Source organism: Vombatus ursinus, unplaced genomic scaffold (assembly GCF_900497805.2).
Source record: "Vombatus ursinus unplaced genomic scaffold, bare-nosed wombat genome assembly UNPS02005286.1, whole genome shotgun sequence".
Taxonomy (NCBI): domain Eukaryota; kingdom Metazoa; phylum Chordata; class Mammalia; order Diprotodontia; family Vombatidae; genus Vombatus; species Vombatus ursinus.
In genome coordinates this window covers 14,526,940-14,542,289 of record NW_020945064.1, presented here as the reverse complement: position 1 = coordinate 14,542,289, position 15,350 = coordinate 14,526,940, and the positions used below count along the sequence as shown (strand labels likewise).

Genomic DNA, 15,350 nt, shown 5'->3' with positions numbered 1-15,350 from the left:
ACTTCCTGGTCTGTGAAATAGGGTTAATGATACTCTGCCCCATCAAAGCTCCAGGGGGTTGTGAGCCTTAATGAATACTTGCAGAGCAGCTGAAGACTGCCAAATAAGAGGTTCTGCAAAATCGTCTACTAGCGCTATTATTAATGCTAACTTATTTTGAACAGGAAAGAAACTAACCTTTTCATCATCCACTTAGCAACAAATGGAGGACTCCCCCTAGTTTGTCCATGCTGGGAATTTGCTCTCTTCTAAAGACATCCTTAGCCAGGCTTCTCCTGGTAGTTTTCAGCTATCAACTCCAAATGGAATCCAGCTGACTCCATTTGCTGCCATTTTCCAGGAGGTAAGGAACGAAGACTGGAGGATCACTTGTCAGCAATGCTGTAAAAGGGATTCGTGGTCAGGAATGATGGATCGAACTAGAAGTTCTCTGAGATCCTTTCTGGCTCTGAGATTTGGTGACCCCATAATTCTGTGAATTATGAACTTGAACAACATAAAGTTCAAGTATATTGAAGGCAAAAAGATCCCAAGAACTTGTTAAAGAAAAAAAAGGACATTGGCTTGGGAACCTGGGGGAGGGGGAAGGAGGATGAAAGGGCTTGGGTCCTTGTCTCCCGGTGCCCCTGTCAAACCCTGACCAAATCACATAGTGACTTGGATCTTAATTAGAGACAACTACATAAGGCACTGGGCTTGGCATCAAGGAGACTTGAGTTCAAATTTTGGCTCACATACTTACTAGTTGCATAATCTGGACAGGTCACCTACTCTCTGGCCTCAGTTCTCTTATCTTTAGAAAACAGAGATTAAAAAAAAAAAGCACACACCTATAGCATTGTTCTGAGGATCAAATGAGTTGTTGTTCAGTTGTTTCCATCGCATCTGAGCCCATTTGGAATTTTCTTGTCAAAGATAGTGGAGTGGTTTGTCATTTTCTTTTCTAGCTCATTTGACAGATGAGAAAACTGAGGCAAACAGGGTGAAGTAACTTGCCCAGAGTAACAAAGCTAGAACAGATTTGAACTCAGGTCTTCCTGGTGCTCTATCCACTGTGCTATCTAGCTGCCCATCAAATGAATAACATATATGAAGTGTCTTGCAACTTTAAGGTGCTATATTAAATGCTAGCTATTATTATTATTTCCTCAGCTTTAATTGAATTGAAGTGGAAGATTTCAATACTCAAATGGATTTGTCATCTTGCTGATTCAGGAGTTCCTTCCAACAAACCATCCATGTTCTCTCACCCTCCCATGTCACTGGATCCCCATTCAGCATTGAAAATGACCTTGGAGACCATCAAGTCCAACTGCCAGGGTCAAACAGTGGTTTACATATAAAACCAATTCAAAACAAAACAAAAAACCACCCACAAATGTTTCACCCAACACAGAGTCAAAAAGTTAAGGGACGTACAAAATGCACGACTAGTGGTTGAATGAAGTGCACAATTTATTGTGATGCATCCTTCCAACATCGGGCAGATCTTTTCCTTTGTTAGCTCAGAGCCTGTACAGATGTTACGAACTTGAAGAACAGTCTGTAACAGGAAGGCTGGCAGAGTCTCAGATACTCACTAGCTAAGTGACCTTGGCCAAGTCACTTAACTTCTGTCTGCCTTACTTTCCTCACTGTACAGTGGGATAATGAGAGCATCTACCTCTCAGGGTGGCTGTGGGGGCCAACTGAGATAATATTTGTGAAGCACTTTGCAAACCTTAAAGTGCTATATAAATATTAGCTATTAGTTTATTCATAAGGAACCAAACTTTGGAGGCTTTTCACTGATGGTGAATTTTACTGAGGAGTGTATTTTTTGATCTGTCCTCCCTTTTCTTTTCACATCAAAAGTATCTCCATTAAAATGACTTCTCTCTAAGAGCTTGTTTAAAGACATGGTATGTTGCTTAAATCTAAGGAGGTTAACCTCCAGATCTGGTGCTCATGAAGTCAATTGAGGCAGAGACAGAAATAACATAGAGAAGGAAAACCAGCCTTTTTATTCATAGTCAGTCTTCTAATCGCATATAATTGAGCGACCAAAGCTTTAATTTAGAAGCTTTTCTATTATAGCCTCTCTCTCTATCTTTAATGTGGGTCAGTGGGAGAAAAAATCATGACATCAGAAGGGATGCGGTTACTGAAAACTATGACAGAAATTGACCTCCTGTTTTTCTGAGATCCCAGAGAGTCTCCATTTTGTGTGAAATTATAACAAAAAATGGCTCTTCCTTGGTTTGTGTGTGTGTGTGTGTGTGTGTGTGTGTGTGTAAGTGTGAGTGAGCATGTATATGTATGGGTATATATGTCTATAAATGTATAAGTGTGTATGAGAGTATATGTGTGTATGTGAATGTGTGTGAGAGTATCAATGAATGGAAATGTACATGTTGACCTCAGTTCTTAGGAGCAATGCTTCCTTCTGATGCTTTTTGAAAATTCAAATTTGTAGGCCATTCATTTCTTCTTGTCCCATAATCTTGTTGCTAGGAGCATTGGTTTCGCTAGGACTTATGGGAGATAAGTATGTCTACGTAACAACTAATGAGAAGCAATAGCCATGTTTTAGGAATGACATTGATGTTCTGGAGAGGGTTCAGAAAAAGGGCAATCAGAACATGGAGACGACTGGAATGCCCACCAAACACCGCCATCTTCAATAGCCTAATTTAACCTGTTACAGCAGAATTTAGAGAGATTTAACTGGGAGCGGTGAAGACTTGGGGACTGAAGGAGACCTGATTGTCAGTTTCAAGTATTTGAAGGGTTATCTTGTGAAGCAGAGATTAAATTTTTTTCTGCTTGGCTCCAGATTGCAGAAGTATAGTATTGGGGAGGGGACCAGAAGAAGGAGATAGACAAGGGAGAACAGATTACAGAGGGGGTAGGTTTATAGTTTTAAGGATAGAAAAACTCTTTAACAACTGTACAAAAATGAAATGGCCTATGTTGGGAGCTGAGATGGAAACCAGCACTGGCCCCCATGAGCTTTGCCCAAGGATGCTGAGATGAGTAGGGGGTAATACTGACACACTTCTTCTCTCTAGGGCACCAACATCCAAGGAGGTTCAGTTTCTCCTCAGGGTGGTCACACTGCAGGGATAGGCAGAGGATCACCCGGAAGAAGATACATACCCACCCACCTACCCGTCATCACAACCCTGAAAAGGTAGTTTTTCTGTTATTTCCATCATCTAGGCTCCTTTCTCTCATCATGACATTGGTATGAACACATTTAACCAAAGGAGTCTGTTCACCAGAGGCCTAGCACTTGCAATAGCCTGAACACTTGGGATCAGTGGAATGATTGGTATATACCATCCTCAGGGTATCCTGGGTTCTCTGTCACCACACACACACACACACACACACACACACACACACATGCATAGATAATGTATTTTAAAATTAAGTCAATATGTGGCTAACAGGGATGCTTGTATATGGATTAGTGATTTGTTTCTATTTAAGTTTGACACCACTGGTCTAGGACATTCCCGAAGAGACTTCTGCACTCAGTCTATCAGATTAGTGAAATTAATCCTAAATTATAATAAGGTACCTTATGCTAAAGTGTCTGGGAGAATAGAGCCAGTCTATAGCCAGGTTCTCAACCCAATTAAACTTTCCAGCTGACTTCCCCCCAAAGTCTGTCTGTTCCCATGCCTGTTGTTGAACATCTGGATTCTGTCTGATGTTTACTTCCATTTGGAGAGTGAAAGGTTACAAGTATCTTCTGGTTTGAGAAGGCCTTCTTCAAGGCCTGTTTCATTTCTCAGGGGCCAACATGAAGACCATTAAAATAAACATGGCCAATCCTATCCTATCAACTCTAGGACATGGTAATTATCAACAGTGCTCATTTTCCAAGACCCCATGTCTTTTTAGAGTTCAATTCAAGAGATACTTTTTTGAGTGCTATGCTATGCAAAGAATTGAGCTTCTCTCAGGAAAATTCCTTCAGGGAAGTAGGTTGGGGACTTGTAGGAGAGAGTGCATGCACTTGAAAACAAATAGGTTATTTCTTTACCTTGCTATTTAAAGATGTGTTAAAAGATTGGGAATTTCTTTTTCATCTTACAGAATCATTAAAAAATATCCAGTGTTGGAAGGGACCTAAGAAGTCATCTAGTGTAATCTGATGCAGAACATGAATCCAATTTACAACTTGTTATAGTGGTAGGGCATTGTTGTGTAGTAGGATGCACAGCAGGCTGGTTGTCCAGAGGGATGTGGGTTTAAACCTGGCTCCACACTTTAAAAAAAAAGTATATATTTTAATTAATAAGCATTTAATTTTCCATTCCTTCCCATTCCATCCCACCAAAGGAAAAAAAAAGAATTCTTAAAACAAATTTGTAAATTTGCACAGTCAAGCAAATCAAAATCTCGCATTGACCATGTCCAAAAATATGTTTCAGTCCATCAACTCTTTGTCGGTAAGGGAGGTAGCATGCTTAACATGGATCCTCTGGAATCACTGTATTTGTTTTTACAACGTGGTTGCTTTTGTATAAACTGTTCCTCTGGTTCTTTTCACTTCACTCTGCATCTATTCATCCATGTCTTTTGAGATTTATTTGAAACCTTTCCTTTTGTCTCAGCTCCACATTTGATAATTATGTATCCTGGACAAGTGATTTAATCTCTATGAGACTTTGTTGTCTTTTCTATAAAACTGAAAAAAATAATGTTGTACTATTTAACTTATGAGATACTTGGGAAAAAATAATTCTACACATATTAAGCTTTATAGACTGTTGATATACTTATTATCAGCAAGTGCTTATCCACACCCTGAATATTCAGTACTTTGAAAACAACAGTGCAAATGTGCTCTGACCAGGGCAGAGGATGGCACGACATTCATTCATCCACTCACTCATTTAACAATGAATGGATTTTAAAATCAAGAGCAGAAAGCTCCAAACTAGTTTTTGGCCTTTTTGTTCTCAGAGTCAGTGAAGAGTTTACTCTGAGATCTCTTATCGAGAGACGACTTTAGTAACAGAATGAGTTATTTTAGTTGTAAGAAATGGTCAATTCAGAGGAACTTGAGAAGAATTTTAGGAACTGACGTTAAGTGAAATAATAGAATAATTTAAATTGGGACCATAACAATGTTAAGGGAAACAGCTCAGGAATGTTTCTGAATTCGGATCAACGCCGTGGACAATTTCCTGACTTCAGTGGACTGAGGGATGGAACAGAAGAGACCAGAAAGCACAAAAGAGACCATTGGATTTTGCAAAATGTAAACACTTATGCACAAATAGAATCAATGGGATTCAAGTCTGTAGGATGGGGTTTGCCCCATCACTGGGCAAAGCAACAGAGTCCTGCTCCAGCGCCAGCAAAAAGACCCCTGCAATCTCCTTCTGACGGTTGTTCGACCTCCTTGCCGCCTGTGGGCTGAGAGCTGCTCCTGGGGCTGATTCAGTAGCTCTCAAGGCCTGCCCTGGGTTTGCTGGGGCCAGGGCTGTGCTGGCATGGCCTGCACTGGACTGCACTCCCCTCTCACCCAGGTGCAACAGAACTTTCCTGATGACCTTCAAAGTTCTCTTGGGCTGGAAATTTGTTTCACTCTCTCTTTTCGTAGCTTCTGCTGTTCTAGAATTTGTTTAGTCATTTTTTAAAGGTATTTGGAAGGATTTGGGAGAGAGCTCAGGTGAGTCCCTGCCTTTATTCTACCATCTTGGCTTTGCCACTCCATGTCCCCATCACTGGAAGAGGAACAGTGTATCTTCCCACCAATGTTGTGTCATGGACCATCGGATTCAGGTTGGTTAGCTACAAGTCAAGTCAACAAGCATTTATTAAATCCCTACTACATGCCAAGCACTGTGTTGAATGCTGGAGATTCAAAGAAAGGCAAGTATGGTCTGGCTTCAAGGAGCTCACAGTCTAGTTGGGGAGACAACATCTAACAATTATGTTGATGCTCAGTTGTGTCCAACTCTACGTGACCCCATGGACTTTTGTCTATGGGGTTTTCTTGGCAAAGATATTGGAGTGGTTTGCCATTTCCTTTTCCAGTGTGCCCCCATTTTATAGATGAGGAAGTGGAGCAAATAGGAGTTAAGTGATTTGGCCAGAGTCTCACAGCTAGTAAGTGTCTGAGACTGGATTTAAACTCAGGTCTTTATGACTTCAATCCAGGCGCTCTAGCCATTGCATCACCTAGCTGTCCCTAAAAACTATGTACAAACAAGAAAGATACAGGGCAAATTGGAGATAACCACCAGAGGGAAGGCCCTGGCATTAAGAGAGATCAGGAAAGGCTTCTAATAGAAGATGAGAAGGAGAGAATTTCAGTAGAAATAGCATTGAGAGTTGGAAGAATGTCAGATTTAGAGTCAGAAGAACTGGATTCTCAGATCCTGCCTCATCCACCTATATGACCTTGCACAGGTCACGTAACTTCTCTGGACTTTAGTAGCCTCATCTGTAAAATGAGAGAAGGGAACAAGCCTTTATTAAGTGCCTACCAGCCTTAACCCCAATTACTCTGGTCCCAGGCCAAGCCCTAGTTGGTCATTACTTGGGCCTTGATTAGCTCAGAATGAATGTAAATAACAATTGTTTCTGTTTTGGCTAGAAAGGTCTTTCCCTCCCAGATTTTTTTTTTAAAGAAGCCATTCTTTGCATCATTTTTTAATTAAGCCTCAGTCATTGAATGGGCTTTGCCTCAGTCAAACTGAGACCTGTTAAAGACCTTAGCTTGAAAAGGCCAAGTCCTCCACTGCATCCTGGGCCATCTTCAGTCCTCCTGATCTATGTCTTGCCACTGGCTCTACATGGGTCCAGAGGAGAAGGTGAGGCTGGTGACTTCGCACAACCCTCCCTCACTAAAATCCAATTCACTGACAAGTCATAGCATCACCTCCCTGATATCATGGTGTTCTTTGAGAACGAAGGATAAAATAGCATTACGTGCCGGGCACTGTGCAAACATTATTGCATTTGATCCTTACAACAACCCTGGAACATGGGTGTAATTATTAATGAGGGGGTTGCATTATGTAATCTCAAAGGTTCCTTTCTATGATCGTAGAAAGAGGCTCCCCAAAGCAGAATGGAATAGAAATGAGAATGGCAATCCTATTTAGACAAGAGAATTTCCCCCTGGAGGCTTGTATGGAGCTCCAGAAATTCAGAGTAACTAGAAGAGCTGGTTGGGGTGGGTAGAGAGTGGAGCCGCTCATGTGTGTTTAGGGAGCTGTAGCTTCCAAACCACTTTCCCCAGTGGGTAATTTCAGGGAGATGTTCTTCTGGCCAATGTTCAGGCTTGGGTGGCTGCTGGGAAAGGGTTTATTTTAAAGCTGCTAGAACAAAGGGAGATGTGTCAAAGGCTACTTCATGTGGTTCAGCATGCAATTAATTATAAGGCTTCAGGGGGCAGTTAAGAAAACGAAGGGCTCACCAAGAGCTTCCTTGGCTGCAGAGGGCTATCTGAGGTGTCAGAAACACCCTCCGCTCAAAAGCCACCTCTCCTGGGAGGCCTTCCCTCATCCACCTGTCTGGAAGGGAACTCAGAGCTACCAGGGACATTATCAATCACCAAGTTCAAGGCTTCTTAACCTTTTTGTTTTTGGGGGGTTTTTTTTGGTTATGACTTCCTTTGGCAGTTTGGGAAAGCCTATGGACACCTCAGAATGTTGTTTTTAAATGTACAACATAAAATTTAGAAGATTACAAAGAAAATCAATTATATTGAAATACACTTATCTAAATACTTTTATACTTATTTTCATTTACATAAGTATTTATAAATATAATTTTATAACAATATTGTTATAATAATGCATAACAGTATATTACTTTTATATATTTACATAAAGCACATTCATTTATATTTCTATAAACTACATTTATATTTTATATATTTATATTTTATATTTATATAAACTACATTAATCCCAGGTTAAGAATCCTCACTTCTAGTTCAACATGCTCATTTTATTTTATTGTATTTAAATTTTTTTTTGAGACAGAGTCTGCCTAGCTTATCCAGGCTAGAAGTATAGAAGGCACTCATAGGACTAATCCCAGTTCCTAACAAGGAAACTTTAACCTACTCCTTTCATCTAGCCTGAGTCAACTCTCCCCTCCTTGGGCAGCCGGGCAGCCCTCTGCTCCCAGAGGGCTCACTATATGGACACTAGACTTAATTCAGACATTGGTTTGCTTTTAGCATTATTGCAGCTCGGAACTCCTGAACTCAAGCAATCCAGTAGCCTCAGCCCCGCCCCGCAGAAGCAACCATTACAGCCATGCCTCACCATGGCTAACCCAGCTCCCTCATTTTACAGACGAAGAAATAGAAACCCAGAAGCTCCAAGATTTCCCTAAGGTCATCTAGATAGCAGTAATTAGCAGAGTCCAGCCCACATCTCCAGATTCACCATGCTGCCTCTCACATGATCTCAAAGCATTCTGTGCTCCTTGTATGCCCTAGGGATCTGTGGGAGTTTGGGGCTGGCAGGCATAGAGGGGGATAAGGGAAAGATCCCACATCAAAGAAAGCTGAAAAGTGGGGAAACAGGGGTGGGACCTGCAAGGAAGAAGGGTTTAAAAAAGGAGTCAAGAGGGGCAGAAGAGGAGTGGCCTGGAGGTTCCCCCTCAAAATGGAGGTTCAGGGAGGAGAAAACCAGTCAGAGGAAAGGGCTGCAGGTGGGAGTGGTCCTCCAGGGTGAGAAGGCAGCTGGAAAATGGGGGTGATCCAAGGTTTTGGTGTGTGCTGCTATTGATCCACTATGAAGTATCTACCATTATGGGAAGCAGGCAGTCCTGGAACCCATCAGGGTGTATAGCATGCAGACTGGTGGCTGGCGTCCCTAAGGAGCATTCCCTTTGGCCTTTTCCCTTTCACTCAGGACATGCCTTGCCCATGACCTAAGCATACCTGTGCCAAGCCTTGAAAGTCAGATCTAGCCTACAAACTGTCAGGTATCAGCTGAGTGATGGAGGGAAGAGTTTGAGTGAGATAACCTCTCAGCTCTCTCCCAATTCTGAGGGCTAATTAGGTGGCACAGTGGATAGAGAGCTGGGCCTGAAGTCAGGAAGACCTGAGTTCAAATCTGTCCTCAGACACTTATTTGCTGTGTGACCCTGGGCAAGTCACTTAACCCTATTTGCTTCAGTTTCCTCATCCATAAAATGAGCTGGAGAAGAAAATGACAAACCACTCCAGCATCTTTGCCAAGAAAACCCCGAATGAGTTCATGAAGAGTCAGACACGAATGAAAAACAGCTGAACAAATGTTTCTCTGATCAGGAGTTATACCTTGTAAGGAAACTAACAGTTTGATTCAGCAAGCATTTCTTAAGCATCTTCTATGTGTAAGGCACTTTACTGGTTACCGAGAATACAAAGACAAAAATGAAAAAGGAATTCGTTAAATAAGCATTTATTAAGTACCTAGTATATACTGTACTCTAAGGATACAAAGGTAAAAAAACAAACAAACCTCCAGTCCCTGCCCTCAACGAATTTTCACTTTATGGTGTGGGAGAGATTAACATCTGTGCAGAAAAACTAAGACAAAGTATGTAAAAAGTAATGAGGAGCCAACTGGGGAGTGGGGCTGACTGTGGTTAGTTGCTTCAGTCATGTCTGACACTTTGTGATGCCTTCTGGAGTTTTCCTGGCAGAGATACTGGGGTGGTTTGGCATTTCCTTCTCTGGCTCATTTTTATAGATGATGAAACTGAAGCAAATAGGGTTAAGTGACTTGCCCAGGGTCACCCAGTTACTAAGTATCTGAGGCCAGATTTGAACTCAGGAAGATGAGTCTTCCTAACTCCAGGCCAGGCTCTATGCACTATGACGCCACCTAGTGGCACTTGATCAGAACCTTAAAGGTAGCTAGGGATCCTGAGAGGTAGAGATGAAGAGGGAGGGCATTCTAGGCGTGGGGGGAAGGTGCAGCTGCGTCGCCATCCTTCACATAGCTGCAGAAGTAAGATTCCTTAAGCATGGGACAGCCTAGGTCATATCCTCATGTTTCAGAATCTCTAGTGGATGGCTCCCTCTTGCCTTGGGGATAAAATAGAAATGCTCCTAGTGAAGGCTCAGCCTTCTTTTCTAAACTTATGACTTCTCTTCATCCACTTGCCATTCCAGCTGAACTGGCCTCTTTGTTAGTTCCTGTACAGGACTAGAGTTTGCCATTTAAACCAGTCTTCATTTCTAGCCAAGCCCTGGTCAATAAACCATTGACTAAAAAAAGCCATCTCAGATATAGAACTAGGAAAATCAGTATTATCTGATCATGGGGACAGGAAATCCCATGGTTACCAAATCCTTTGAAGTTTACAACCAAATATACTTGTTAGTGTTCCAACTATTGAAAGCGAGGTAATCGATTGGTTTTTGCCTTTGGGTTCAATAATCCTTGCAGAACTTACTGACTTTCCATTTCAGTCTTCTTTCAACTCAATTCCTCATCTTCACACAAAGGATCACAGATTTAGAGTTGGAAAGGATTGTGGAGCTCTTCACATCAAACCAAAATCAACAACTTCAAGCTCTCTCTGGATTTGCCCATTTCTGAGGTGGAGAGTCCTACCTTACTTTAGCCTTCAGAGGTACAGGAAGACAACGAAGGACGAATAGCAATAATAACAAAGGCTCTGCGTGAAGTCTCTGCACAGAGAGAAGGACTTCCAGAGCAGATATTGGGAGTTAAACCTTGCCACACAAACGTGTGCCTCACTATAATTATGGTCATCTAAGTTTAATCTTACTCCTTGCATGGAGGCTGTGTTTGTGGGAAGGAGTGAACAAGGTTCTTAGGAGAACATTGTGTATTAACTGTTACCATGTTATCTGAGAGTAGTAGTTGCTGCCTTCTGGGGCCAATTCAAGCAGAAGTTGGGAGATGCTGCTGTTTTTCCCCTTCTCCTTCTCCTTCCCCTTCTCCTTCTTCCTTTATCCCCCCCAAAAAGCTGGAACAATTTCCTTTTTGTTCTGCATGGTTTTAATTTTTTATTTCTTGAAATATAGCTCAGAAAAGATAGGCTTTTTAAAAGCCCACAGTGTTTTAAATGGAGCTACCTGAATCTACCTTAAATTTCAAATCCCTTTGGCTTTCATTGAATGGCCAATAATAGCCCCAGCCCAAGCGTCTGTGGCTCATTGTTCAGATTTCAATGGCTCAGAGTGAGTGAAAATAGCAATTGTTTTCTTTTCTGGACAGAAACTCTGAGGCTCCCCCCCCCCCCCCCCCGTCCCAGATTGATATCTTTCTGATAGTAAATTGAATCAAGTTTTCTCTCTACTCTTACTCAGCTTTTAGTCATTGAATGGACATGGCCTCAGACAAACTGAGACCTGGGAAAGACCTTAATTCAGGAAAGCCAAGGTCACTCACTGCATCCCGGGCCATGGCTGGTCTTCTTGACCTTTGTCTTGCCACTGGACTCAATGACTCTAGAGGAGTTATCTCTGCCTTACTTAAATCCAATTCATGCACAAGCCAAGACATCACCCTCATGATGTCATAGGTTCTCTTTGAAAAAGAAGAATCAGTAACAGTCCTCAGAAGACCCTACCCACTTATCTCCCACTAACTTTGGGGAAGGAAGAAGAAAAAGAAAAAAGCATGGGTTTCCCAAGACATTTTCATTCTCTCAGGATGGTGAGGGTTGGGGCTTTACCTTTCTGAATAATATTGTTCTTTTTCCAGTCACCCAAGCCCCAAAACTCATTTCTGGCTCCTCATTCTCAACCATTCTCATAACCAGTCAATCGAGCCTTACCATCTTCCCTTACCAAACATTCACATTCACACTCAGTTGACACCACCAAAGTTTAGATTTTGATTAGATGATTCAATTCACATCTAGAAAACTGCCCAAGTACCCCCAGCCTCCTATCTCTCCTCTCAATCCATTAGCAAAACAAATATCCTACCTATCTTACTAAAACATTCTATTTATTGTGCTCCCTCTACTCATCAGACTCCAAAAATGAACTATATTATATATTAGTCACTCCCTTACTCAATAAACTTCAGTGGCTCCCTATTCCTACCGGCATCAAATAAAAAATCCTCGATCATTCAAAGTCCTTCATAAGTTCCCCTCCTCCAATAGTGTTTCCAGTCTTCTTATACTGTACACCCCACCACCACCACCACATAGACTTCATTCCAGTAACACAGGCCTGTAACTCTTTGCTCTTCCTTGTACAAAACTGCAACTCCCAACTGGAGATTGGCTGTTCCCTATACCTGGAACGTTCTCCCTCCTCATCTCTGCCTCTTGGCTTCCCTGGCCTCCTTCAAGTCCTAGCTAAAACCCCACCTTCTGATCCCCTACCCCTACAATTCTAGTGCTTTCCCTCTATTGAATATCTCCAATTTATCCTGTCTGTATTTTGTTTGTACTTGTCTTCTATGTGTTGTTTCCCCCATTAGACTGTGAGATCCTTTTGAGTAAGGATTTGAGTAAGGATCCTTCCTGATTCCAGGCCCAGCTCTCTATCTACTGTGCCATCTAAAGGCTAGCTAATATCGTTATTATCTATGGCACTTATATTTCAATATATATAAACCACTGGAATGTCTCATCCGGGAGTTTTCATTCTTTTGTAAACATAAACATCAGTTGCAAATAGTAATTATCTCAGGAAAACTTTCTCCTCAAATTTCAATGACTTCAATATTCAATCTTTAAATGTCATTAGCTTACAAAAAAGACTGTAAGCTCCTTGAGGGCAGGACAATTTGCACAGTGTCTTGCACATAGTAGGCTCTTAGTAAATGCTTACTGATGGATTGATTGATTAAGTGAGTGATGTTTCTCAATCCTGTTGCTATCTAAGGAAAATTCATGGTTTCTTTGTTCATTTCCATCTTATAGGGCTAGTTTTGGACTATTATTCATCTTTTTGTTATTGATATGACAGGTAGTAAAGAATATACTAACTCAGGGCAACTAGGTGGTGCAGTGCATAGAGCACCAGCCTTGGAGTCAGGAGGACCTGAGTTCAAATCCGGCCTCAGACACATAACACTAGCTGTGTGAGTCTGGGCAAGTCACTTAGCCTTAATTGCCTTGCCCCCAACCCCCAAAAAAGAATATACTAACTCTTTCAGAGCTAATGAGTCAATAAAATATTAAGTAATATTGCTTAAAATGCTGGTCTCAGTTTTTCATCACCTTATAGTGAAGATTGTTTATGGCTTATAGTGTTGCTTCAGCACTTTGTACAGACGAGGTGCTCCAAGAATTTTATTACAAGAATGGTCGGGAAAATCATAGTATAGAAGAGAAGGAACACTGCTTGATTCATGTAGAAACAGTCCCTGAGTCCCTTGGAGCCAATCAGATCTCTGGGAAAGAAGAAGGTGGAGAAAAGGGTCCCGGGGAAGGGACCAAAGATGTTACGGGAGGTTCAGTAAAGGAGATGGAGAAGGAGTAGTCAGACGCAGAGGAGGAGGACCAAGGAAGAGCAGCATCATGTAAGTTCAGGGAAGAAAGGATGAGGGAGCGCTCAATCTTCATGCAGTGGAGAAGTGAGACTGGCTGAAGATGGAGAAAAGGCCGTCAGATCTGGTGGCAATAGAGAGGGCAGCTAGGTGGCACCATAGTGCATAAAGCACAGGGCCTGAAGTGAGGAAAACTCATCTCCACGAGTTCAAATCCAGCCTCTGACACTTACTAGTGGGCCAAGCCACTTCACCCTGTTTGCCTCAGTTTCCTCTTTTGTAAAATGAGCTGGAGAGAGAAATGACAAACTGATCCAGTATCTCTGCCAAGAAAACCTCAAATGGGGTCACCAAGAGTTGGACACAGCTGAAACGACTGAGTAACAATCAACAAATGAGGATAACAATAGCGCCTGCCTCCTGAGGTTGTTCTGAGGATCAAATGAGATAATATTGGTGAAGAGCTTTGCAAACCTTAAGGCACCATATAAGCACAAGCTGATGTTGTTGTTGTTAGGCACTTAATTACTGCTCGCTGGTTTATCCATCAGCCTGGCTAAGTGAGAAAAGGAGGCTTTGCCATCGGGTCATGGTTTGTTCTGGCCACAGCAGGTCAAACAGGCACCGTCTCCAGAGGCACAGAAGGGCTACTGAGGGCACAGGGTGCCTCACTTCCCTATCCAAGGCTGGCTAAATGGATAGGAGCAGATTGAGCATCTGTTCTTCTGACTCCCAATCCGCTTTTCTTTGCCCTCTTTCCAGCCAGTGGTCTCCAGTGGATTTGGCTCTGCATGGGGGCCGGGGCCTGCAGAGAGGGCTTGGTTGGCAAATTTGGCTCCCTCTATTAGTGACCTTTGCCTTCTTCCCCACAAAGCCTGGGGAGGCATTCAGTTACCGTTCTAGAATGGCAGTATTCCCCTCTTGCTTTCTATTGAGGGGACGGTTGGAATGCACTGGTGTCTGCCACCCACTCTTTATCTCCCAGAGCCCTGAAACCCCTTGAATGAAGCACTGAGTGTTCATGCCCTTTTAGCCCCATTGTGCTCTTGTAAAGGGATCAGATGAGTTGGCGGGGGTTGGCAGACAGTCTCTGTGCCTTTTCCATAAGAAAAGATAAAAGGTGATGGGAAAAGGACCCCTGGGGAGGGGCTTAGTAACTTAGCATTCTCAGACTGGAGTGTCCCAACTAGAAGAAATGGAAGAAAGGCTGTAGCGGCTGATAGGAGAGTATAAGGATGATTATCAAAGTTGGAAAGGCCTTTAGAGATTATCTAGACCAAGTTTTTCATCTTTTTTCTAAGAAAAAACTGTGAGGAATATTAATTTGTCTAAGGGCAAACATAGTAGTTAGCAGAAAACAGAAATGACTTGTAAATAAGCTGGAGAAGGAAATGGCAAACCACTCCAGTATCTCTGCCAAGAAAATCCTAAATGGGGTCACAAAGAGTCAGACACGACTAAAAAATGACGAAACAACAACAACAAAGACAAAGTTAATTGCCCAAGGTCAGACAGCTGATTAAAGACAAAGGCAGAATTTGAACCCCGACTTTCTGTTTAAGATCTGATATTCTTTTTACTATACCATATTACCATTGATCAGTCTTTCAGCTAGCTACAGTATAGCAGGTCTGAGACAAAATTATGAAAAATAATAGGGTTTGCCTTTGATGATGGATTTAATCTCCTCTTATCAAGGTCCCCAGGTGCTTTCCCTTATTTATACCACCCAGGCCACCTAGAATCCCCATCTGAGGAAGATTTCCTCCCTCCTCACCCTTGTGTATATCTATATCTATATCTATATCTATATCTATATCTATATCTATATCTATATCTATATCTATATCTATCTATCTATCTATCTATCTATCTATCTATCTATCTATCTATCTATCTATCTATCTATCT

General features: G+C 42.0%; 2 long non-coding RNA genes across 5 annotated transcripts in view; both read left to right on the top strand.

Moving 5' to 3' along the window:
* LOC114031384 overlaps positions 1-2,241 on the top strand; it is a 58,588-nt gene extending 56,347 nt beyond the window's left edge. For all 4 annotated transcript variants that reach the window (XR_003567736.1, XR_003567737.1, XR_003567738.1 and 1 more), the window contains 2 exons: positions 165-343; positions 1,153-2,241. This is a non-coding gene — a long non-coding RNA (uncharacterized LOC114031384). The remainder of the gene's footprint in view (positions 1-164; positions 344-1,152) is intronic.
* A 77-nt stretch (positions 2,242-2,318) lies between these two features.
* LOC114031399 overlaps positions 2,319-15,350 on the top strand; it is an 18,244-nt gene continuing 5,212 nt past the window's right edge. Inside the window, exon 1 of the long non-coding RNA XR_003567740.1 lies at positions 2,319-3,172. This is a non-coding gene — a long non-coding RNA (uncharacterized LOC114031399). The remainder of the gene's footprint in view (positions 3,173-15,350) is intronic.